Raw genomic sequence first — 24,198 nt, forward strand, 5'->3', positions numbered from 1 at the left:
GTCTCGGAAGGCTCATCTTCGCTTGGCCATTACAGCCAGCTCTGTCAGTGTCTGTGCAGGTCGCTGCGCACCTCGAGTGTGGCTAGAAGCTCTGTCATGCCGTCTATGTTGCCTGATGCAGAAAGGGAGACAGGCCGGTGACAGAGGACCAACAAGGGCTGAGTCTGAGTCTGACTCTGAGGTGGGCTCCTTCGTCTCACACATCCTCAGCCGGCCCGTCTTTTCAGGTTGTGCCACAGTCAAAGGTTCTAGGGCAGAAGATTCTGGGGACAGTGTGTCAGAACTGAGATCCCAGCTGTCTCACCGAGGCCCCTAAAGGGGCAGGTCACCAGCACCCAGCACCCACTAGCAAGGGGCCGGTGAACAGTCGAAGGAAACTGTCTGAATTGCCTTTTTAAACCAAACCAAACCAAACCCTGAATATTTCCTCTCTGGCCCCAAATTTTGCCATGAAGAACGGGCTTCGATAAATCCCTCCCCTGCCTCAGCTTGAACCATTTATTATACACAGAGTCTCAAAATGAACAACTTTTGCAACTTCCAAATATACTCACAAGCTCCACCTGTCCTCCCCCATCCATCAAGACAACAAAACACATTTCTCTTGGGAGATGCAAAAAAAAAAAACAAAACCAAAAAAACCAAAACAAACCCAGCACTGGGGACCAATTAAGCATTTCCTTTGAAATGCATGCGTGCCACAGATTGCTGAGGGTGAACTCCAACCTCTGAAGAAATGGGAACCAGATGCCAGGAACTGGAGGTACAGGCATTCTGCCACCACTGCCCTTCACGGAGAGAGACTCGGGGTGGGCAGCACAGACCCCGGTGGGTGGGACCGGGGGGCTCTGACTAATGTCATAGCCCAGGTTCGTGGCACCAGCTGGAATTTCCATTTTAGTCCTCACCCATGACAAGAAATGAGGGCCTCCCCACAGTCCCACAAACACACCCTGCCTCCCAGCCTTCCCTCCTTCCTGATTTTGCACACCCTCGGATTGCTGGTTTAAGCTCGCCTTCTTCCTCAAAGCCTTCCTCGAATACTCAAGCCTGCAGGAAATGTGTTCTCTCCCACTTAGGGACTAGCAGTCCGGCAAAGATACAGCCCTTGATCACAGAGTGATAGCTGCGATTAACCAGCACTACTCCTAATTAGATTGTGGGCTCTTCTTATAAATCATGTGTTTTCTCGGCAAGCTTTCTATAAGCAAGTGTTAAACGGCAACAGTAATGTGCTGATAGATGTCGACCACCAATTCTTGGGCGGAGGTGGGAGCCCTGGCTTATAGCATTTGCCAATTTCCATGGTGTAAATGTGCTCACTGAGGCTGATTTCAAGCTGCCAATGGGCGATCACTGAACCTGGCCTTGGCCAATACGGAGAATGGCTCCCATGAGCTGGCCTGAGCTGATTCTGGCAAGAAACAGCCAAACTGGGGCTCCCCAATCCCCAGTGCTTCCTTAAGCAAGGGGATTCTTCAAAAAAAAAAAAAAAAAAAAAGGACAAAAAAGTCTTGATTTCCTGAAAGTTGAATAATTCCATTTTCCACCTGAAAAAATGAGCAAGAAATGTTTCTTAATGAGAATACATGGTGCTGGAGACGGCATTATGTGGCACCCTGTTGGAAATCACTGTTAGAAAGAACTTGGTTCTACATCTCAAAAATCACACCCTCGGACTCCATGACCTAACCTTTTGCTCTATTCCAGGGTAAACACCTAAGTGGTGACAGGGGCTGGCGCTGAGATTTTGATCACAGCAGACCCCGAAAGACCAAACGACGGTATGCAACCTAGAGGTTCAGCAAGAGGGGAGGGGTTAAATTAAGTCTGAAGTCAACCTTCAAGAGGATTCTGCCAGGATTTAATCAGAAATGATGAGAAAAAGGGTTTGCTTGCTGTCAATGCCTCCTTTGTGAAGTTAGGTTCCACGTGCACTGTCTTTCTCTTGCAGACCCCTGCTCTCCTCGTGCTCACCAGAGGCCTAGCCGGGCGCTGGGGACGTGGGGACCCTCCCCGGTGGACGCTGCCTCTCCACCAGAGGCCTGGAGTAATGGGTTGGCCAAACAGATGGGATAAATCAATGCCAAGGACGCTGTCACCCTGGGCAATCCCGCACCATTCAATTTTCATGTGAATTTAGCAGCTCTGCATGGTTTTTAAGAACCCAATTGTATCCTGACACTTTTTAAATGATGCCTCTTTACATCCGGCCGTAATTTATCTTTTACTTAGGAGCAGCTCCACTTCCATAACCATTTGAAGGGAAGAAAAAAAAAAAACAGACCGACTTCACTTAATTTACAATAGTCCACACTCAGTAAAACACGGATGACAGAGGTTTGCCAAATGTGAATTTCATGTCAGCAGCTCATTTTGGTAAAGCTTAAGTGGTTTTATTTTGAAAGAAAATACACATTTAAAAAATGTTTACAGATTGGAGTGGGGGGTGAGGGTAAGTGTGTGGGTGTGTGAGAAAGGACTTGTGCTGGTACAAACCCCCAAAGCTCAGATTTCTACCCATTAGGCAAAAAGGTTCTGTTTTCCCTTTTTACCTAAAAAAGAAAAATATGAGTCATTTCAAATTCTTGAGAAGTCCAAAGGAATGTGAGTGACCAGATAGATGTTCCGGTGGGTCTTTCCTCATCCTTCTAAAGGTATGATCTGAGCCTGAAGTGGGGAGCAGCAGACACGGGGTACCCCCGGCCCCGACCTCCTCCACCAGCCTGAGCAAACCACCCAACGGTGCTGACTTCCACTTTTTTGAAACAACTACTGTCGTCACACACATCCCTTGGCTATTCAGCACCCGGGGGCTGTGAGAGTAAAAGGCAGTCGATGGAAGGACAGCAGATAATGTTTATCCCAGAGCCCGGAAGGAAATAGGTATTGTCCGCCATCTTGTTTAATCCACGAGACCCTCATGGGGTTGGGTTTATTGTCCCTACTGTACAGAGGGGAAACCGCGGCAGTGGATGCTCAGCTCCTGGGCACAGGGGCACCTAGCTTGTTGGCCAGTTGCCTTCAGAGTTCATGGAGAGCATGACAACTGGGTTCACCAAATGGAAGTGTCCTTCAGATCTGGAAACTGCCTGTCCTGGGTTTTGCTACTCAAAGGGTGGCCCAAGCACCGGCGGCCTTCGCATCCCCTGGTGTGTCCTGGGCCCACACCAGCCTATGGATTCAGACACTGAATTTAAACCAGATCCTGGGGTGATTGGTTTGAGAAGTACTGATGTAAGGGGTATTTTCTGTTAAAGAAGGAACGCGAAAAGGCTCTCTGGTGGTGCCAAGGTGCTGGAGAGCCGCGGTGCACACTCCCACAAAGGGCCACTGTCCCCTCACAGAGCCACTTAGAATTTACTGCAGGCCCACACCTGGGTTGGACACCCGTCAGAAAAACAGCCTGCATTTGTACTCACTGTGCAGACCTCGTCTCTAAAGCATATTTTCATCCAGTACCTCATTTAACCCTCGGGCGGCCACAAGAGAGGGGCAAGCTGGGAGGCGGAGGCCCGTTCCCGAGACGGGTCCAGTCCGGGCCTGAGCAGAAAGCGGGTCCTCGGGCTGCCAGCCTCTGCCGGGGCCCACACAATCGCCCTCAGTTCCTCGCAAGAGGTTCCCACAGCCAGCGAGGCCTTCCAGAAACTGTGAGGGGAGGTGAGCCCGCACGGGCCCAGCCACAGGCACACAGCAGCAGCCTGGGAGTCGTGGGGCTAGGCGATGGGGTGCGGGACGTGTGTGCGACACACACCGAACACGTGTCCAAAAAAGGAAGCCCTCGGAAGCAAACGAAAGTGAGAAACGTGTTCTCCCTCCTCTCCTACGGTGCTTGCTTCGCGATCACAGGTCTCTGCAGAACCCATCTCCCGCCGAGATGCCGGCTTGTAAAACTCACACGCACCAAGAGGCCCAGCTGCAGCTCTGCTCCCAACGAGCCCAAGGAGAGAGCCGTCCTGGCAGGGAGCGGGAGGCCTGCCGTCTGGAGCGGGGTTCCGGCGAAGGCCCCGGGGTGCGGTGGAGAGGTGGGAATGTGTGAGCAGTCAGGCGTCCTGGGCCTGAGGAAGCAAGACGGCAACTCTCGCCCTTCCCACACAGCCCCTTCATTGTGCCCCCGTCTGGAGGTGCCAGGAGCTCACGACGGCCTGGCTCTGGGTTTTAAAAAAATGCTGCATTGGCATGCACGTGCGCCTTGACCCCGGAGCTGGCCCCCTTGCAGCCTGGGGAAGATCCAGCTCCGCCGACCGGTCACTGTGCTGTCTGACCCAAATGACTCTACCTCTCTGAGCCTCAGCTTCCTCACCTAAAACCGGCAGTAATAATTCTTCCCACCCAGGGTGGGGTGGTGATAAAACGACGCTCTCTGGGTAAAGTGTCGAGCCCACAGTGGATGCCCCATAAATGTTCATTTGCCTACCCTACAGCCAGGCTCCGCACTCCACGCGCGGGAGAGAAAGACAAACACACCACAGTTAAGAGCGAAGATGGGACCGCATGCCCCAGAGTTAGGGAAGCCCTTGCTGACATCCATTTGCATCGACTTCTGCGAGGGCTCCAATTTTCAAAGCTTGATAGTTAATTTAGATCTTTATTTTTCACTGTAAATACAACATACGTTTACAGAGCTATTTCTTTTTCTCTGTAAACACAGCAAATGTCTGGGGAAAATATAATCCCAAACTCACAGGACTGGAATGATTTTTTTTATGACAATCATTGCGTTTGTTTGCTTGAATCTACCACAGCAGTGCATAATGCTGCTGTGTTTTACTGTGATTTGGGAGGAGGGGGGCGTGGGTGGGAACCGCATCTCGCAAGAACCGTAAGAGAAGACAGCAGGGAAAGGGGTCCTCCCTGGGAAAATACTTCTGCATTTACTCCTCTGAATGGCAGAAGCTGGAAAGACAGAATGCCCCGGGGCTGGCCACCAAAACCAGTCAGACGGGACATGACGGGGATGTCGAATGCACGATATAACGTCGCTCCGATGGGCGGAGTTATTGGACGATTTCGTGAAACGGGGTGAAAATGTCTCATAAAATTTCAGGACCCGAAAGAGACGATCGAATTCTGTATTTATAGAATCAAAGATATCATCAGTTCGACCTGAGAGATTATCAGTCAAACCCGCTCAGCGTCCTGACGGGGGAAACTGAGACCCCAAGATGTCACCTGCCTGAGATCACAGATGTTAAGGGCAAAGGCTGAGAGAGCAAATTTCCCTTGTTCTTTGTTTGTTTGTTTTTTCCCCAAACAGAGAGAGTTATGGGATGCGTGGGGTCTGAGCAGGTAATGTACAGCATCCTCAGGATTTGAGGCCAGGGAGGACTGTTTCCTGCAGACAAGGGAAGCCAACAGCTCTGCTGAGAAAGGCTCACAAAATCCCGAGTGGGTGTCTTCCACGAGGAGACTGGGAACCCAACAGAAACCCTCCCTCCTGAAATCCTGGGCCCACGGTTTTGATGCCCTCCTCACAAAAATAACATTTTGATGGACCTTATTACATTTTTAATATTTTTACCTCTTATTAGGCAAGAGGGAGCCTCTGCATGGAATGGCAAACCTAAGAGAAGACATGGCTCCCTCAAGCCAGGAGGGGTCTGGGCAGAACGAGGGAGCTGCGCCCACACAGCTTCCGACGGAAAGACAGATTTAGGACCCAAAAGATGAAGCCCTATTTCCCCTCCCCGGAAATAAACTTGGGGAGTTCCCGCCCTCTGAGGCTGACACAGACAGGGTCCAGAAGTCTGGATGTATTTGCATGCTATTGATACACGATGGGGTATCAATAGGAGAGGTGTCTGTGGGGAGGGCACCTATATTTGGGGTAACCTCAGGGGGAGAGTTCTGTTCTCCCAGAGCATTTCTGGGGCCTCTGACCACGGGATGACGGTGGAAGCTCTCTCCCATCCTAGTGCCCCCCCAATCCTTAACACAGGCCGCCCGGGAGGGGAGGGGGTACACCTCCTTCCCCAGCCCCCGCCCCCCACAAGCACGGGCCCTCGCTTTGACTTGTCAATTTTTATTTTAGGATCCCCCTTTCTTTACTCTGGCCTCCTTTTTAGTCGAGCCTGTTAAACAGCATGCATATTTTTGGAGGCTGCCTCTAGAACTGCACAGGATAAAAATGAATAAACAAATCTCGCCAAGAGTTCATTCTTGTGACTTTTGAGTGATGAATCCCCAAGCTGGGGATTCTTTAAGAAAGAGGGAAAAAGGAACAAGCCTTCAAAAGAGTTTTGTCTGTATGAGTTTCAAAGGAAGCAGAGACCTGTTCACACTCCCACCTTTATAACAAAATGCCAGTTGGTGGTGGTGCAATTTTTCCCTGGAAACTTGGACGGCTGCGTTCGTGGCACTGGCATCACCTGCCTTTAGAGTTTTCATCGTGTTCTTCAGAAGAAAGGCCACCTCCCTCGTGTCTCAGTACGTACGTGCCCCAACCTGACATGGTCAGCCTGGCCAACGCTCATGGGTGGAGACTCCGTCCCTTCTCTGCCTGCACCCTGCCTGGCCTCACCCCATCTCAGGTAGGGAAGACAGGGGACCCCGGGGCCCTGTGACTCCCTATAGACTCTCCCCCCTCAACCTCAGCTTCCTGAGGTCTGGGACGATGGGGATGGAGGCCGCCTCCAGGCTGTCCTCAGAAGGGGACAGAGGGAGGGTGGGGAAGAGGAAGGCAGGAAGGGAGGGAGAAATCTCAAGCTATACCCACTGCTGAGAGGTACACTGACCAATGAGGCAGGTGAGAACCACTTCGTTCAGCCTCAGGGAAGGGGAGATGGGGGGACAAGAAAAATGAGACACTGTCGCTCTTAGCTTGCTAGGACCCACAACGCTGGAGCCTGCACACGGTTCACCCTTCTGATGTTCACTGTGGGCGCCCCCTGATCGCTATTTCTTCATCAGTACAAAGGGAGGGACGAGCCCCATCTGATAACGACTTCAGAGCCCTCTGTAAATATCAAGGTCGGAGTCAGAAAACCTAAGCGGCCAGAGCGGGAGAGAATCCTTCACTTTATCTTTTTTAAGATTTAAAACAAATCTTTTAGAAGATGTACTTATTTATTTTAAAGAGAAAGGGAGAGAGAGAGCTCCCGGGCTCGTGCAGTGGAGGGAGAGGCAGAAGAAGAGGGAGAGAGAGACTCCCAAGCAGGCTCCCTGCTGAGAGCGCAGCCCTACCCGGAGCTCCATTTCAGGACATCGAGATCATGACCTGAGCCGAAATCAAGAGTAGGATGTGTGACCGACTGAGCCACCCAAGCGCCGCTAAGGAGTTTATTTTTAAGTAATCTCTACACCCAACATGGGGTTTGAACTCACAACCCTGAGATCGAGAGTCCCATGCTCTACAGACTGACCCAGCCACGTGCCCCCCTCCTGTTTTAAAAAGAGGAAAGGAAGGGGTAAGTGGCTGGGGATGAACACTCAGTTGAGGAAGGTCCCCCTCTCCAAGCCCCACCGCTTCCACGAGGCTCGTCCTGTCTGGTGGAACTTGAGGACCTTACGTGAGAAACGTATACTTCTCATTCATCACATTCTCCCCCCACTTCTAAAAAGAAACCGTCTAACCTCCCCGTCTTCCCTTCCTAACGTTTGCCTGTTTCTTCCATAAGTTCATTCAGTGCCAAGTCCAAGTAAAACTTTTCTGCTCCATTATTTCAAGCCGGGTTTGCATTTTCAGTTTTCTTGGGGTTTTTTGTGGTCTTTGTTGTCCTTTTCTTCCTTGTTTCCCAGGAGGCAGGAGCTGCTGGCATCACAGCAGAGGGAGCTTGGGCCAGCCCGGGGGTGGGGTGGGGAGGTGTGGGGGTGTCCACAGACTCGTGGCCAAAGCCCCGGCTTGGGGAGCCCTTCCCTCACTCTCAGGGAGGTGCCCACCGAGGCACCAGAAAGCAGGCAAACTGTGCCTCTTCTGCACGAAAGCAGCAAACACGGGAGAGTGGACTGATTTGCGTGTGGGCTTGAAGCTGCGTCCCCCACCGCGCCTTCTCTCCTTTCTAGTTCTCTGGCCAATGCTGCGATGCCTCCCCGTCCAATTCTTACCAGAGCGCAGATTTAGAAGCACCGAAATCGATGTGGAGCCCAGAGCCCCTGCGCTCTAGCAGTAAGGGTTGACCAAGTATTGACGCAGCACGGCGCTCAAGAAAGAGGGTGGGAGGGGAACAGAATGCAAGGGAGGGAACAGAGCAGGCGCTTCGGAGAGCTAGAGGTTGAATTCCCCAGGGCGCAATTAAAACCCAGCCCCTGTGTCACCCTGGCAGTCACGTGGGCCCCTGGGAAGCACTCTTTTCTAAGGGGGCTGGTACCAGCCACCAAAACTGCATTAAAAATTAAACAAGCGAGTGTTGCTTTCAGAAAGTGCCCAGATTTGGGAGACAGGCAAATGCTTGGGAAAAATCAGGGAGGCTCGAGAATAAAACTCACACCTTTGCCAGCAAGTTGGGTTTTCAGTTAAGCGGTGTAAAAAGAAAGGAAACATGAACGAGCACCCCAAACTCAGTGCAGGCCAGCACAAAGACCCGGGAGGACCCCGGCCGGGGCTTTCAAGACTTCTGTCCCCACAGTGGGCCTCCCTCGGGCCTCAGCCTCCCGAGGTGATTAACATGCAGCGGGCTGCGGAGGAATGTGATTGTATTCTGCGGGGGAGGCTGAGAGGTGCAGGGGGTCAGGTGGCTCGCTGTTAAATCACGCTGCTGTCAGCCCACACAATTCCTCTTCCCTCAGGCTCGGCCATTACTCGGGTTTATGCAAAATAAACAGCTTTGCTAAATATTCCCCCAGACGGGTCCCACAAAGGCCCGGGCGAAGGAGGCAGAATGCACCCAGAGAGCCAGAAAACTGTCTGCCTTCTTGTTCAACGGCCTGGCCCGGGAGTTGGGCTGTCTCCTGTCCGTCTTTTCTTAGTCGGCTTCAAGTTTTCCTTTTTTCTGTTTGGTTGGTTTTGTGTTTAGCTTTTCTTTCTGTTTTGGTAATTCCTCCCAAGACACTGCCATGAATACTGTGAACTTATTCTTGTCTGGCTCTGACTCACTCCCTTTACTGTCTTCAGCTACGTAAGACTTACAATTCCCACTTTTCTATAGGGGAACTGAGCCATGAGAAATCTCTTATAAACGCTCCCAGAAAGGAACCAGTTCTCAGAAGATCCTTCAAGACAGGCTCGGAGGTGGGGGCTGTGGGCGCCCAGCAAGAATCCTAATTGTCCCAGCGCCACACACATGCGCCAGGTGGGGGAGGGGAGCCAGGGGCAGAGAGTTGAAAACAACTCTCCCTTTCTTGGGGGAGCTGGGTTTGGCTATTCACCTTGAGCCCACCCTTCTCTCCCTGTTTCTGTCCATCAGTAAGAACAAAACCAGAATAGAAACATGTCATAGAAACCCCCCACTGGCAACGGCAGCCCAGCCTTCCTCCAAACGACCTGGGGACAGGCAGGGCTATAGAAATCTCTAAGATTGCAGTTTCAAGACCCCTTAGTCAGAAAACTAATAACTATGGGGGGGCGGGCGGCAGTGGCTTGGCTAGGCAGGGGTCATCGTCCTTACTTTGCACATGAGACTGAGGCATGGGAGACAAGCCTGCTCCACGGTTCGTGGGGGGCTATCTCACCTGACTTCAAGTTCACGGTTTCTGCCAGGGAAGTGGCATCAACCCCATTGGGTCTGGGTGTCCCAGAGGCAGACTGGGCAACAAGGATGTGAGGTGACAGGCCACCTGTAGGGCACCAGGGCAAAGCAAGGGCAGGAGGCTAACCGGGGGCATTAGCATACTCCCTAGGGAGTATGTGCAAGTAAGCTTACTTAAAACTGCAGGGACACTCTGGGAACCATTGTAGACCCACCCAACCGATGGGGAGGGAGCTGAGGTATTAATACACCAATTCTTCAATAACCATTTGTTAATAAGTAAGGTTGTTGATTTGGGATGTTCCTTTAGCTGGAACCCTGGCAACAGCAAGAGAAAGCCCTCATGCACAGACACGAGGGGGCCAGGACCCCCCGAAGTGGTCTGGAGGCGGCAGTAAGCACGGGGCACAAGGTCTTCTGCAGCTCACCAGGACACTGCCCAGCTAGCAGATGGACACCAGAACTCGCCCCTTAGTGGGGCCCCTTTCTAGTTGTGCAGCATGGAGTGGGCTGTATGCACCCACTTTCCTGAGGCACAAATAGATGCCTGTACCCTGCCCAAGGCCTCTCGGACTCTCCTGCCTAGCAAAACCAATGCTGCGTGGACCATGGACCACATAGTTCCATGGGCCCAGATCTCAGCCCTTCCAGACCTGGGGTGGGGGGGGTGGGGGTGGGGGTAGGCTCTAGCCCACCACCTGCAGAAACTTCTCCTGAAATAAACCTCTCCTTGTGACCCAGGAGAACCATCAAGGGGTCAAAACAAGGAAAAGACAGGCCTGTGATTTGAAAAAAGAGATCGAATCTTACCTCCCTTTCTTTTCCTTTAACCCTCACTGGGAGGCAGGGAGAGGACAACAGGACAATACTTTTAATAACTGCCTATTCAGAGTGCTCGGTTAAGTAGCCGAAGGAGGTGACAAGGCAAACGCTGGTGTGGTGTCAGGAGGGGAGTGGGCTTCGCCCACCATTGCTTCAGTAGGGTCTGGTGCTGGTCACACATGGGGGATTGCAGTGGAAAGAGGGGTCTCTATTCCAGGACTCTTGTCAATCCAGTTTCTCCCCAGATCTCCAAGGTCTCTATTCTCAGCACCTGAGGACCACCAAGTGGGCAAAGTCCCTTTCTGCTCTCTTCCAAATGGAGTCGGGTACACAGAGGAGGGGCCGGTCACAAGGAGAGAGAAAGGAGCCGGGCTCTTCTGGTCAAGACAGCAAGTGTGCCCCCTCCACTCCTGGCAGCTCAGGGATGGGAACCGGTTTCCCAGTGGGAGGCACCTGAGCCCTGCCCCTCCCTGCAAAGCCATCAGGAAGGACCAGCCCTGATTTCACCCCTCCCCAAAATACAGGCTTCGACTGCATGCTGCAAGTCTTTCCAGCGGCCAGTTTCATTTTATTTATCCAACAGCTGTACAGCACTCGCTCCAGACCAGGCACTTACAAACGGCAATTCATCTAATCCTCAGAACAATCCCCATACAGTGGGTCCACTTCTTGTCCTTGTTTCACGGAAAAAGAAACAGAAGAAGAGCAGTTTAAGAGCGAGAATTGGGTGCCTGGGTAACTCAGCGAGTTAAGCGTCGGCCCTCAGCTCGGGTCATGATCCCGGAGTCCCGGGATCGAGTCCTGCACGGGGCTCCCTGCTCAGCGGAGAGTCTGTTTCTCCCTCTCCCTCTGCTCTGTCTGTCAAATAAATAAATAAAATCTTTCAAAAATAAAAAAATAAAAGAGCCAGAATTCAAACCCAGACAGTCAACTTCTAATCATAAAGCTAACACCTCCCAACAAGCCTCTTCTCTGCCGAATGCCCACATGTTCTTGCAAAGGCAGCTCAAGCATCACCTCCTCCAGAAGGGCTTCCTTACTTCCTCCTCCCACCTGGACCTCGCTCCCGCACCAGCTCTGCTCGCCCCAGCACCTCTCACCCACTCCTCCGCCACCCCATCAGCTCCCTGAGGCCCACGCCTGGTGTCCAGCGCGTCCTCTAGAAATCTCCGCTGGCGAATGGACTACTCAGTGAATGAACCAATGGACACGATCCTGAGAAGCCACTAGAAGAAAGCCACCCTCAACAAGCAAACACCACGGGGTGAAAAGTGGTCAGAGCGGAAGCAGAGGATACCCATCCTTGTTCCTACTACCTGGCTGCCAGTTCTAGGGAGCCAAGCCTCTGTGGACCGCTGGCCCCCGCTCTATAGCCCCCCGGGCTCCCAGAAGGGCAAGATGCTGTCCTGAGAGAGGCCTGACGCCTGGTGAGACACATAGCTAGCTTACTTGGGGAGGAGCTCGTGAAGACACAGGGCTTGATCCACATTGCATTTGAACTAAATTTTCCGTTTGGAGAGAATTTTAGATTCAAATGTGGTTGTAAGAAATTATCATAGAAATTCTGGGTACCCTTCTCCCAGATTTCCCCAAGGATGTCTTGCGAAACCATAACGTGACATCAGAACCAAGATACTGCCATTGACAGAATCCCTCCACCTGTTCCGATCTTCCCAGTTTGACTTGTACGCACGTGTGTGCACACAGGCTGTTATCCACCTCAGTGAATGACTCCATACCAGGAGGATTCTTTGTGTGCCCTTTGATAACCACGTCCACCTCCCTCCTGCCCCTCCCCCCACTGCCTTTAGCCCCTGGCCAACAATCATCTGTCTTCTGTTCCTAAAATTTTGTCATTTCAAAAATTTTACCTAAGTGGCATCATCCAGTTTGTAACCTTTGGGACTGACTTTCTAACTCAGCGTAATGTACTAGAGATGAGTTTGTTCCTTTTTATTGCCAACCAGTATTCCGTGGTAAGGCTGGAGCATTCTGTGCAACCATTCACCCACCGAAGGGCATGCGGATCGTTTCTGGCTCGGGGCTATTACAAATAAAGCTGCTACAAACATTCCCATACAGGCTTCTGTGTGAACCTCAATTTTCACGTCTCTGGGATGAATGCCCGAGAGCGCACCTGCTGTATGATATGGTATACACAGATTTAATTTGGGAAGGGGCGGCCACACTGTTTTCTGGAGCGGCCTTACTGGTTTTACATTCCTACGAGCAATGTGTGAGTAACCCAGCTGTCCCACTTCCTTTCCAGCATTTGGTGTTGTCACTAACGTATCTTAACTGTTCCGAAAGGGGCGTCGTGGTTCCTCATCGTGGACTTAGCCTGCATTCCCTTAATGGCCAGTGAAAGTGAACATCTTTTCACGTGCTTGTCTGCCATCTGTATGCATTCTTTTTGGTGACTTTTTTTTTTTTTTTTTTTTTTTTAGAGATAGAGAAGGAGAGCATGTGAACCGGAGGGGAAGTGGGGGTCGGGGAGAATCTCAAGCAGGCTCCATGCTCAGCGTGGAGCCCGAAATGGGGCTCCAATTCACGACCCTGAGATAAAAAATCAAGAGTTGGACACTTAGGGGCGCCTGGGTGGCACAGAGGTTGAGCGTCTGCCTTCGGCTCAGGGCGTGATCCCGGCGTTATGGGATCGAGCCCCACATCAGGCTCCTCTGCTATGAGCCTGCTTCTTCCTCTCCCACTCCCCCTGCTTGTGTTCCCTCTCTCGCTGGCTGTCTCTCTCTCTGTCAAATAAATAAATAAAATCTTTAAAAAAAAAAGAGTTGGACGCTTAACCGACTGAGCCACCCAGGAGCCCCAATTTGGTGACATTCGTCTCTCATCTTTTGCTCACTTTTGAATTGGACTGTTTCTGCTTTTACTGTTGAGTCTTGACAACTCCTTATATATTCTAAGTGCTAGTCCTTTATCAGATATGCGGTTTGCATATATTTTCTCCCAGCCTGTAGCTTGTCCTTTCACCCTCCTAATTAAGGGTCTTTTGAAAAGCACACTTTTGTGGTTTTGGTGAGGTCCAATCTCACCAATTTTTCCTTGCAGCTGATCACGGCTTTGCTGTCAAGATCCTGTGCCCTGGGTCGCGAACACTGCTTTCTGGAAGTTTTCTCATTTTGTTTTATATCCACATTGTGTTGCCATCTCTCATCCTTCCTAGGGTGCAGGAGCCTGTGCTCTCTGGGGGGGAAGTGCCCTTGCTTCCTGCCCATCTGCTGAGCCCCTTTTCACCTGCTGAGCTGTGTGCCTCCCTCCCACCTTCTGAGGACTGACTGGTTCCTTAGAACATCTTAATATGCTAAGTTAGCCCCAAGGGCCTCCCGGCCTTTTTCAACAGCCTTTTTTGATGAGCGGAACTAGAAAAGCACTGAAAGAAAAGATCTGTTTTCTCTGTGGCCCCCGCGTCCCTGCTTCCCGAGGCCAGGTATCAAATGCAAGTTCTGTTCCCCTGAGGTCCTAGGGCACCCGATCCACTGACCTCATCCAGGGAACGTCCTTTTCCTGGACCAAGTCTTCCCAGCCACCTAGCGTAGACCCTCTTCACTGTACCTCCCCCAACCTGGGCAGAAGGGTTGGTCCCCGACTGGTGCTGGGTTGGCACCCTTTACCTCCATTCAACTGGAAATGGAGAGAAGGAGGAATGTGAAGGCACTTGCCAGCCGACAAGCCCGTGAACCCTCCAAGAACCACTTGCCTGCCAACAAGCCCGAGAACCGCTCGAGAAAAGGATTTGCTACGGGGGTCTCGGCCAAGGCTGGCTTGTCTGGGTCACCTTGGGCACCTCTCGTGGGGCCTGACCCCAGCCGTGACCCCTGGCCCTGAACTAGACCTCCTCCAAGTGGCAATTCTGAATAGAGGCCCATTTGAGAAAGACGGGTATCAGCGATGGTTGTCAGCCTGTATGCCATAGTTCTGACGGTGACAATAGGAAATCCCTGATGGTTTAGAATATAGATTGTAATTTTTTAAAAAATCTCACTACCCTCCACCCCCAAACCAAACCTCAATGGCAGGGGCACGACTAACTGAACAGCGGGCTTCTCAGGGGAGTGTGCCCCGTGGTCTGTGCGTCTCTAACTGCCGCCCATCCTCCCCCGAATCACAGCACAGGGTCGTCTGTGTCTCGAGAGGGAAAAAAAGCAACGGAAAATAAGAAGATAAAAGTGATGGTAATGCTGTTCCAAACCGAGAATCCAGGACCTTGGGTCTAGCTCCCAGGGCTCGTCAATGACGTCCCATCGGGAGAGCAAATGCAGTCGCCAGGCACCACCGATGTCCCAGAAAAACACCAAAAATAAAACCAAAAACATGTCCCGCCTCGCCAAAAAAGACAGCAACAGCACCGGATTTTAGGACATTTTGGCAGCTCAAAGTGTTTACCCTGGCGACGGGGTGGGGGGGCCTTCCCTGCAGTGGACGAACACCCCTCCTCCCCCCCACCCCACACCCCGTGCTCTTCCTTTGAAGGTTTTTCTTCAGCATCCAGCCAGACAGACAGAACGAGGGCAGGTGATGGGGCAGGGGCTTAAGGGGGCCCATTGGGGCGGGCCTGGAGGAAGGCCGCTCCAAATCGCTCTGGCAAACTTAAACCGAGCGCGGGCCACCGTAGCTGGCAAATGACCAAGCGCCTGTGGGCCGGGTCGTGCTGACCGCGTCTAAGCCGCCGGGCTGCTCCCTGCCTTGGAGTGGACTTCCCGGGTCCCTGTCTGGGTGAGCAATAAAAAGGGTCTGTGAACGCATACCCAAAGCTTCTTAGCCGCCTGTCATTGATCTAGCACCGTGCAGGGACCCCGACCCTCTCAAGGACCTGGGCAAACGCTGGTATTAGCGCTCTTCTTCCTCTTAAGGGTTTGCTCAGCAGCCACTCCACAGCTTCCCGAGGAGGAGACCCCCGACCCTGACAATCCATCAAGTGAATGCAAATTGTGGCCCAGACAAAACCAGGCAAACAGCACCCTGCTCTGGAATAATGGCCTCCGTGGGAGAAGGGCCCTTGCAACAATGATTGCTGTGTACACAGCCCACTAAATACCCACACTTCTGATTAGCCTCATAATGATTTGTGTGCGCACCGCCTCCTTTGAAATGCTCCCAAGTACATGGCACAAGTTGACTCAAAGCTAACCTCAAACAGTGGCCTTCCCGGGCTTCGTCAGCGCACGGAGCTGGCTATGCATAGCTCTTGCTACCGTTGATTACAAGGCTTTTGGAAATCCCACACGCAGCCCAGCAAGGAAAAGAGCACTTGGAGCGGGCGATAACCACAGGCTAAAGGCTCCGGCTGGAAACGACCTGATCTGGTGAGCTCCAGTTCGGGGTCCCTGTCGGGGAGGGTTCCCGGGGCGCCCCTGAGCTGTCTGTTCACAGAATGGGATGCCCCCTCCCACTGTCTCTGCGGCTGGCACTGTCTACACCATGTGCATTGTGGGCGTTTTCAGACAGGGCATCCAGCCACCTGTTTCCGGTGACCACAGGAATCCATCGGGGCCAGCTTCTGAGGCTCGCTTGGGAGGCCAGGCCTCTTCCTAGAGTGTCACTGGCGCCCACAGAGAAAAAAACATGGGTGTGTCGCACATATATCTATCTCCATGTGTTTCTGGAGCCTCGTCTTGGCCCACACGGACCTCTCTTCTGAGCGCCCTATGAGCCCCCGCCTCTTGGGATGGGACGCGTCCAACAGAGACAGAGCTCGGCATTTTCTCCCCACACCCCCTCTCTCGCAGGGTCCCCCCATCTTGGTGAAGGCACCATCAACCACTCAGCCAGGGTCCTCCTGGATTCCTCCCTGGCCTTGAGTCCACACAGCAGACGTGGCTGTGGCCTCCGCCTCTCTTGTGTCAGACTTTGCCGCCTCCTGAACAGTCTCCTGGCCCGGCCACGTTGGCATTCACCCCCCCACCCCCACTTTCATGCCCCTCAGGAAGATCAGCACAAGCTTTCCAAAATACAGGTCTGATCGTATCCCTCCCCTTCATACGCTCTTTGACAAAATGGGACAAGGAATCCCTGCCTCACGAGGTTGGTCTGTGGAGCACACACTGATCTGTATTAAAAAGATCTGGCAGTTCCAGCCCCATGTTGGGAGTAGAGATTACTTAAGAAAATAAAAAAAGAAAATCTTAAAAAAAACCCCAAAAACCAGATCTGGCGTATAACAGGTGCTCAATAAACAGGACTGGTTCCAGTGTTCATTGTCTTAGAGTCACAGAGGGAGCACAGCACAGCTTTAGCTCACACTCCTACGTGATAGTGACGATTACCTGAATGCGAATGACAAGGCCCTGGTCTGAAGGGCCCCTCCCTCCCCCACACGACCAAGCAGAGCTCGGTGTGACCAGACTCTTCCTCCTCCAGTGCAAAGCAGAGGCCCTCGGCTTCCAGGGAGCAGAGACGATGTTATTTTTAATCTTCCCCCGAGGCCTCAAGCCTGAGTCACTCTGCCCACCTGCTAGACGCCCTCCTGTGCCAGCAGCCACCTCGCGTGCTCTGTTTGTCCAAGTGGCCCTGGATCAGCTGCCTGTTGCCATGGCCTCCACCGCAGCCCTCGGAGGCCGCCAGTCAGACAAACATGGGGTCGGAACAGGAAGGGCCGGGAAAACACACGCTACACCCGGAGAGAACCCAGGGGAGCAGAAGAAGCCGTCTACCCAGGCAGAAGGTCTGGGCGGGGCTCTGAGGCTGGGGCAGCCAGGCACAAGGGGCTACCTGCAGGGGGTAGTTATTCTAGAACCCGAATGCTGGCTTACTGGCTGTGAGGAGGGGCTGTCTGTGAGACTCGAGCCTGCCCCATTTGCAGTGGGGGGCATTCACGAAGCCCAATGGGATTGGCAGTCTCTGGGGCAGGGGTCTGACAACATAGTGCTAAGGCAATGACAATGGACTGTCCACAATCATGGGTGTCTTCTGTGGACCAGGCCCAGCAGCAACGGGATATACAGACACAGGCCTGCCCTTGAGGCCCACAATCTAATCGGAGCCACAGACTCTAATAGGCAGTAGGCTTCGTGCGGGCACCACCTGTGGCTTTGACCTCTGGTGCCCTCACAATTCCCAGAAGGCAGATCTTTCTTGCTAGGGAAAAGGGAATCTGGGAAGGCTTCCTGGAGGTGATGATGTTTAAGCTGGACCTTGAAGGGCAGTTAGATTTGGATGGGCAGAGGTGGGATGGGGCATTCAGAGGTGAGCTAGAAATGGGCAGAGAGGGAGCTGAGGCGCAGCACGGGGACCGGAGAAAGGCAAAGTGAGCCTGGGCTGGTGGCAGCAACAGGGAGAGGTTGCGGAAAGGAAGAAAACAGTGCAGCAACTCCTCTTTCTGGTCCGGTGGGGCGAGCAGACGTTGGGCCTCACTCCAACAGGGCAGTGGGACAGGTCTGGGCCTGGCCGGGTGGCTGGCGGGATAAGTACTCGCTGACTCTGTGCTGTCCACTCCAGATGGACCCCCATGGCTATTCTAATGTCACTTGGCTTCGGGGTGGGTGAACGGTGGGGACCCAGCCTGATTAAATCCACCATCGCCACCGGGGCCCATAGCTGTATATCTCCAATGTGGGGGAAGTGACATCTCACAGCCTGTGCACAGCTTCATTTCCGAAAAGAATGTGTGAGAGGGGGAAGGTCAGGAGACAGGCACAGCCGTAAATTTGATGGAAGGTTTAGCTGGAAACCCCATTAAATCCACACATGGCTCGATGCTGGGCAATGTCCTTCCTCCGAGTCTGCTGAATGGGGCCAGGGAGGTGAGGGACTCACTAAGTAATGTCCTCATTTTTTGGTGTCTCCTATTACCCAGGGGATGAAAAACCCATTACCCATAAGGTTTAGTGGCACTTGGTCCCAGGACTGCGATATTGTCCTTTACCTGAGCGTTCCCCTTGGCCAGTACGTGCGGCGCTCTGCCCCTGTTGGCCTCTGTCTGCTCCACCATCTGTGTGGACGGCCTTGCTCTCCCCAAAGCCCTGGCCCCGGCCTCCCTCCTGGGTGGGTGCTCTCTCCCCTACGTGGTGGGACCTGGCTGGGCCTGGGCCGTGGGGCGCAGGGTGAGTGTGGGCCAAGTCAGGGAAACCAGCAATGTGCGGCTGTGGGCCAGTGTTGGCTGCCTGCTTCGAGCTGCCCGTGTTCCCTGGAAGGCCCCCAATCCGGGACCTCTGGTGGGGCCTTGCAAATGTACAACACGGAGCACAGGTGTGCCCTACAGAAGCGTGTCCCCCTCCTCAGGGAGGGCCTGAGCGCAGACTATTTTACCTGGAAGAACCCCGCCGCCCACCGCCCAGAGAGAAAGAGGCTGCAGACACGGGTCTAGGTGCCTCCTCCTACCCCCACCCCTAGGTGTCAGAGCCTTACTTGTCACTAGTAAGTAGCCTCTGTCCAAGACACAGCTCAAGAACCACACAAACAGTGAAGGTGACAGAACCGGGTTCAAATCTCAGCTGTGCAAACTTCGTGAATAACTGAACCTCTCTGAGCCGCTGTTTCCTAGGTCTGTTACATGGGGTCATGATGATACCTATCTTCCTATCCCTGTTGTGGGATTTAAGGAGTGGCAAACGCTCAACAATCATCTGCAAGCATCACAACTTCCTTTACAGGCTGACAGTCAAGCGTATCTTCTGGTCCTGACAGGGTGCAGATTTCGTCATTAGAGCAAGTGGAACCCCTCGCGGGGACGGGAGGGACCCTGTTCCTGCTGCCTCAGAAGCCCCAGCTCAACAGGCTTTCTGATGCCATTTGTAGGAATGATATTCTAGAAGATGCAAAATTTCAGGGACAGAGAATGGAACAGAGGTTGCGGTGGGGGGCTGTGAGAGGTGGGAGATGAAAGCAAAGGGACAGGATGAACACTTTGGGGAGAGGGAACTATTCTAGGTGTTGACTGTAGTGGTGGCTACACACTGCACGCGTGTAAAAGTTTACAGACCTGAACAGCTCAAAAAGGCGAAGTTTCTGTATGTCACTTATACCTTAATTACCCCTACTTAAAAAAAAAAAAAGAAGAAGAACCAAGAGCTGGTTCTTTGAAAACATCAACAATATTGATATACCTCTAGCCAGACTCAACAAAAAAAACAAAAAAAACAAAAAAAAAAAAAAAAAAAAGGAGAAAGGATTCAAATAAACAAAATCACAAATGAAAGAGAGGAGAAATAACCGTCGCCACAGAAATACAAACCATCATAAGAATATTATGAAAAACTATATGCCAACAAATTGGACAACCTAGAAAAAACAGATAAATTCCTAGAAACATAATCTCCCAACACTAAGCAGGAAGAAATCGAACACTTGAGCAAGCTGTGTTTGGGTGTTGGGTCACGGGGAGCTCCGGGCTCTCCCTCGAGACTACGCACTGTCTGCCAGCCACACCTGCCCTCCCTCCACCCCCTCCCCTCCTCCCTCCCTCCCACCTGCCCCCCTCCAGCGTCCAGGAGGGCTCTGGGAAGTGGGGAAGGGGGGTACTTCCCCAAGCTGGACACTGTCCCAGCCTCAACACTTCTGAGTGTGGCATGGGTGACTCTGACAGGACGCTGGGGAGAGGGCTCCGAAGTTCTGAATTTGCGCTGCCTTTCCCGAAAGCATCACGTTCAAGGTCTTGAGTGAGGGAGTGACGACACCCGTAGGAACCTCTGTGCACACAACACAGGCACTTGCTCAGATAATCCTACTAAACATCTTACATACATATGCCTTGGCCCCATTTTACAGATGCAGAAACTGAGGCTCTGAGTGGTCACGTTACCATGGTAACACAAGTAGCTTTTCTCATCATCAGGTGCTGCCTTTTAAGGATGGTTTAAAAAAAAAAAAAGACTAATTTCACGTTTTGCTCCTTGGGGTAGAAATATCAGTATCTCAGTCCAGGAAGCCAAGGAGAAGCTGTGCCGGGTCTTTTGTGCAACCATGACAGCTAAAAACAGTGATTTAACACGAAATTATGCTCAACTTCACCTCCAGGACCCAAATTTTCTTTTTCAAAATCAGTACAAATCAAATTTCTCCTTGGGAAAGACATAATTTAGCCATTTATAATTTCTCTCACATGCAAATATCTCCACTGTCCTAATCCAGCTCCTACCTGCTGTTTTCTGGCTGATTCCCGCTGTCTGACGTGTTCCAGGGCCTGGACAGAGAAACCAAAGGCTTTGCCTCTTAGTGGAGCATAACAAGTTTCGTGTTTGTTTGTGAATCATCACCTATGTGACCCGAGTTCCCCTTCTGAGGGCAGAGCTGGGGGCCCAGGGCAGAGGAGGAAAGAGGGCTGGATTTTAGGAGGGCGGGAAGGACTTGCAAAGGATGCCAGGTGCTCGGGAGAAATGTGGGGCTGGACTCAGATAAGGTGGCGCCACCCAGGCTGGAAAAGATGGCGGGGGGGAAGAATCAAGAAACCCCTTACTTTTTTTTTTAAGATTTTATTTATTTATTTGACAGAGAGAGAGACAGCCAGCGAGAGAGGGAACACAAGCAGGGGGAGTGGGAGAGGAAGAAGCAGGCTCCCAGCGGAGGAGTCTGACGTGGGGCTCGATCCCAGGACTCTGGGATCACGCCCTGAGCCGAAGGCAGACGCTTAACGACTGCGCCACCCAGGCGACCCAAGAAACCCCTTACTTTAAATCAGCACGGAAAGTAATTATGTTTGGCTAGTTCTCTAATTAAAATTCCCAACCAGCAAAGCCCCCGTGGCTGGGTGCTAGAAATTCACGTAAAAACACGGTAAGGATACTAAGTATGAGGGTTGTGGGCTCCGAGCTGGCATCTGCTCAGCGGGTCCCGTTTGCGGACAGAAACATCCTTTGCCTTCCTGTCCCTCGCACTCAGCGTCCTTAAGGAAGGCCCTTTCCCCCGCCCCTCAAGGGCCCCCCACGGTGAGAAGGTGGAAAAGCCAGGCCTGTCCGCCTGTTCGATACTGTGCTCGCAGATGGGGTGCAGGGAGCTGGAGTGGGATCTCAGGACGCTGCCATGTGCGCCTATCCCCCCCAGCACAATGTGCAGACATAGGGAAATGCACACGCATTTCTCCATCTGGGCGTTTTAAGCGGCGTGTAAAATCCTAAATGCTGAAAAACAGCCGCCTGCGGAAGCGCAGCTAGAGGCTGAAGAAAATGATTGGTTTGCTCCTCTGGCTGGAGGGTCCCCCGCACGGGCAGGGGGGCTTTGGTGGGTTAAAAGTGCCTCATTAGCGCGGGCGCGTGCGAACAGAGTTTAACACACTGAATTGGAATCTACTGGTTTTGGTCCGCAAACTCCTAAGTAGTAATTATGGGTTACTGCAGGGTGACAGCCCGGGCAGCTAAGTGCAGCCCGATAATCTCCCAGATGCGGAGCCCTCGGGAAGGCTGCAGCCAGAGGCCAGCTAGCAGACGTGGACGTCCGCAGAGAGCGGCCTGGCTGGGGTGCCGGCTGTGGTATATGCAGCCCTCCTCCTCCTTTCCAACCTACTGATGCCAGCTCGCCCCACACACCGCTGGGAACCCCGCTCGGCCTGGATCACGGATCCCCTCTGGCCTGCAGACAGCCTGTCCCAGGGTCTTAACAGGCTTCTCCCTCCCCACCGGCGTGAGAGCCATGCACACCTGACCACGCAAACTTGATCACACCTCTTTCCGGGCCAACCATTGAGCTCCCGTGTGGAGTCCACAGCCCCTCCGGGTCCAGGCTGCCGCTGACCCTCTGGCCCTTCCTGGCCCTCCCTAGGACCAGATCTTTTGCCATTCCCCTCTTTTCTCTGTGAGCTGCTCCAGGCAGCGCTGTGTCTGCCTAAAGGCCTCTTGCCTAAGCCAAAGCCGGCCGTGGGAGGGCGTGGGGCTGGGCACAGGGGCACACAGAAGCCGTAACAAGGGAAGTCCCTGCACCAGAAGCAGAAGAAACAGTCTGAAAACCAGAAAAATTCAACTAAGCTTGCTTTTTTTCCCTTTTGCTCTAGGACAAGGAGTTTTAAAACTCAGTTTCATACCATGTGGATAATTCTGAATTCTGCATTTAGTTTTTTTACATTGTCTTATGTCATTAAGATTCTTCATAAATATCATTTTAGTGCACTCACACTGTCTCGTTCCACAGAGATTAATTTATTTAAACTTTCCCCTTTATTCAGCCAAGTCTTTAAACACTATAAAGTGACTTTACTACACCCATGATTCTGTTTATGCAGCATTCCTTGGTCTTAATTATTTGTATAAAGAGACGGTCTTCCTCCATTAGAGCCATTATTGGCCGCAAAAAATAACTAAGACACTTGACTGTACTATCATAAGGGGAAAAGAGTCTTTCTTTCCTTCTCATCCAGCCCCTGGCGGGAGGAAGCCACAGTGAATATTTGTGGTTGAAGGAAGAACGAATAGGTGAGTGGGTCAGTTTCTAAGTGAATATCTCCCCCTCACCGTCTATTTTTCTGAAGTTATAATTCTTTCACTTTCCATCAGAAACTCAGGCTCAGCCAACACTTTAGCGTATCATCTCAACCTGAACAGCCTTCCTAGATGTCGGTATAGAAGATTACACAAAAAATAAACAAATGACCTTTTCATAACAAATTCGAGTATCAAAACGGAGGCCTCGGGTACAGCGCCCTTGGAGAACAAGCAGTAATTATGACAGCTGACCACACACATACCTAAGATCCCGCGGTCTCACTCCTGGGTGAGTCCCAGCAGAAATGCGCGCCTACGTTCACCAAGACTGCACAAGGATGGTCACAAGCGGCACAGAACAGTCCCACACGGGAAACAACCCAAGTGTTCATCGACACTGAAACAGACCATGTATTGTGCTACGTTCACAAAAAAGGAATAGTCAGCAATGCGAACACACAAACCACGACATGACGTAACAACACGAACCGATCCCCCAAACATACGGAAGAAGGCAGACACAGAAGAGCACATGCTGCCTAATTCCGTTTATATAAAGCACAAATGCAAGCAAAGCCAAGGGTTGCTATCAGAGGTCAGGACTGCGGCTGCCCCGGGGGGTGAGACCAGGAGTGGGCACGAGGGGGTCCGGGGATGCGGCCTGTGGTCTGTTTCTTGATCTGGCTGCTGTTTTCCGCAAGTGTGTTCCAGTGCTGAAACTTCACCAAGCTGTACGTTTGAGATGTGTGTCCTTTACTGTATGCATTTTATACCCTCATAGCTTTCCTGGAAGGATGCATGGTCATTTATAACCCTCATCCCAATAGTTGACTTAAAGAATTTCTCAAGCGTCTGCGTGCAAGGCCCTGCAGACCAGATGTGATGTAGGATTTGTCCAGCAGGTCTGCTGTGTAACCTTGGGAAGTTCGCGCTGACACACTACGGGTGAGGGGTCAGAGGGCCCCGCTCGGGGCTGGCAGTGTTCAGGAGCAGGGCCTGCTGGGGAAGCAGCCGCCACGGTCACACTGTGGGTGGGGGCTGGGTCACACCTTGGGCAGGTGCGTCCCCTGCATACTCAGGGCCAAGGCCACCCCAGGCCACATGCCCGTGCTTCGCCAGGCCTTCTCAGACCTCGTGCTCCCGACATACCAGTGCTCGCTGTATGAGTGACAGGTCCGGGCTCCGTGGGGCCTGAAGCTTCTACAGTTGGGGAGGGGCTCCACGACAAATCTACCGTGAAGTGCAAGGCCACAGAAGGGGCCATGAAAACAGGGCCCTGAAGACTCCACTGAGGGGGTCTACACTGGGCCAGGACCCCAGGGGCCTGCCCCCGACACTGGCCCACCCCAGACTGACCTCAGGTGCTTTCCAGAGCCCCCCTCAGCTGGGGC

The 24,198-nt window shown here is 52.5% G+C and overlaps 1 protein-coding gene across 1 annotated transcript in view; it reads right to left on the reverse strand.

Annotated features, from left to right (window-relative positions):
- Window positions 1–24,198, reverse strand: part of GLI2 (GLI family zinc finger 2) — a 250,631-nt gene that overhangs the window by 81,747 nt on the left and 144,686 nt on the right. The window lies entirely within an intron of this gene.

This window comes from Ursus arctos, unplaced genomic scaffold, assembly GCF_023065955.2.
Source record: "Ursus arctos isolate Adak ecotype North America unplaced genomic scaffold, UrsArc2.0 scaffold_1, whole genome shotgun sequence".
In the NCBI taxonomy this organism is placed as follows: Eukaryota; Metazoa; Chordata; class Mammalia; order Carnivora; family Ursidae; genus Ursus; species Ursus arctos.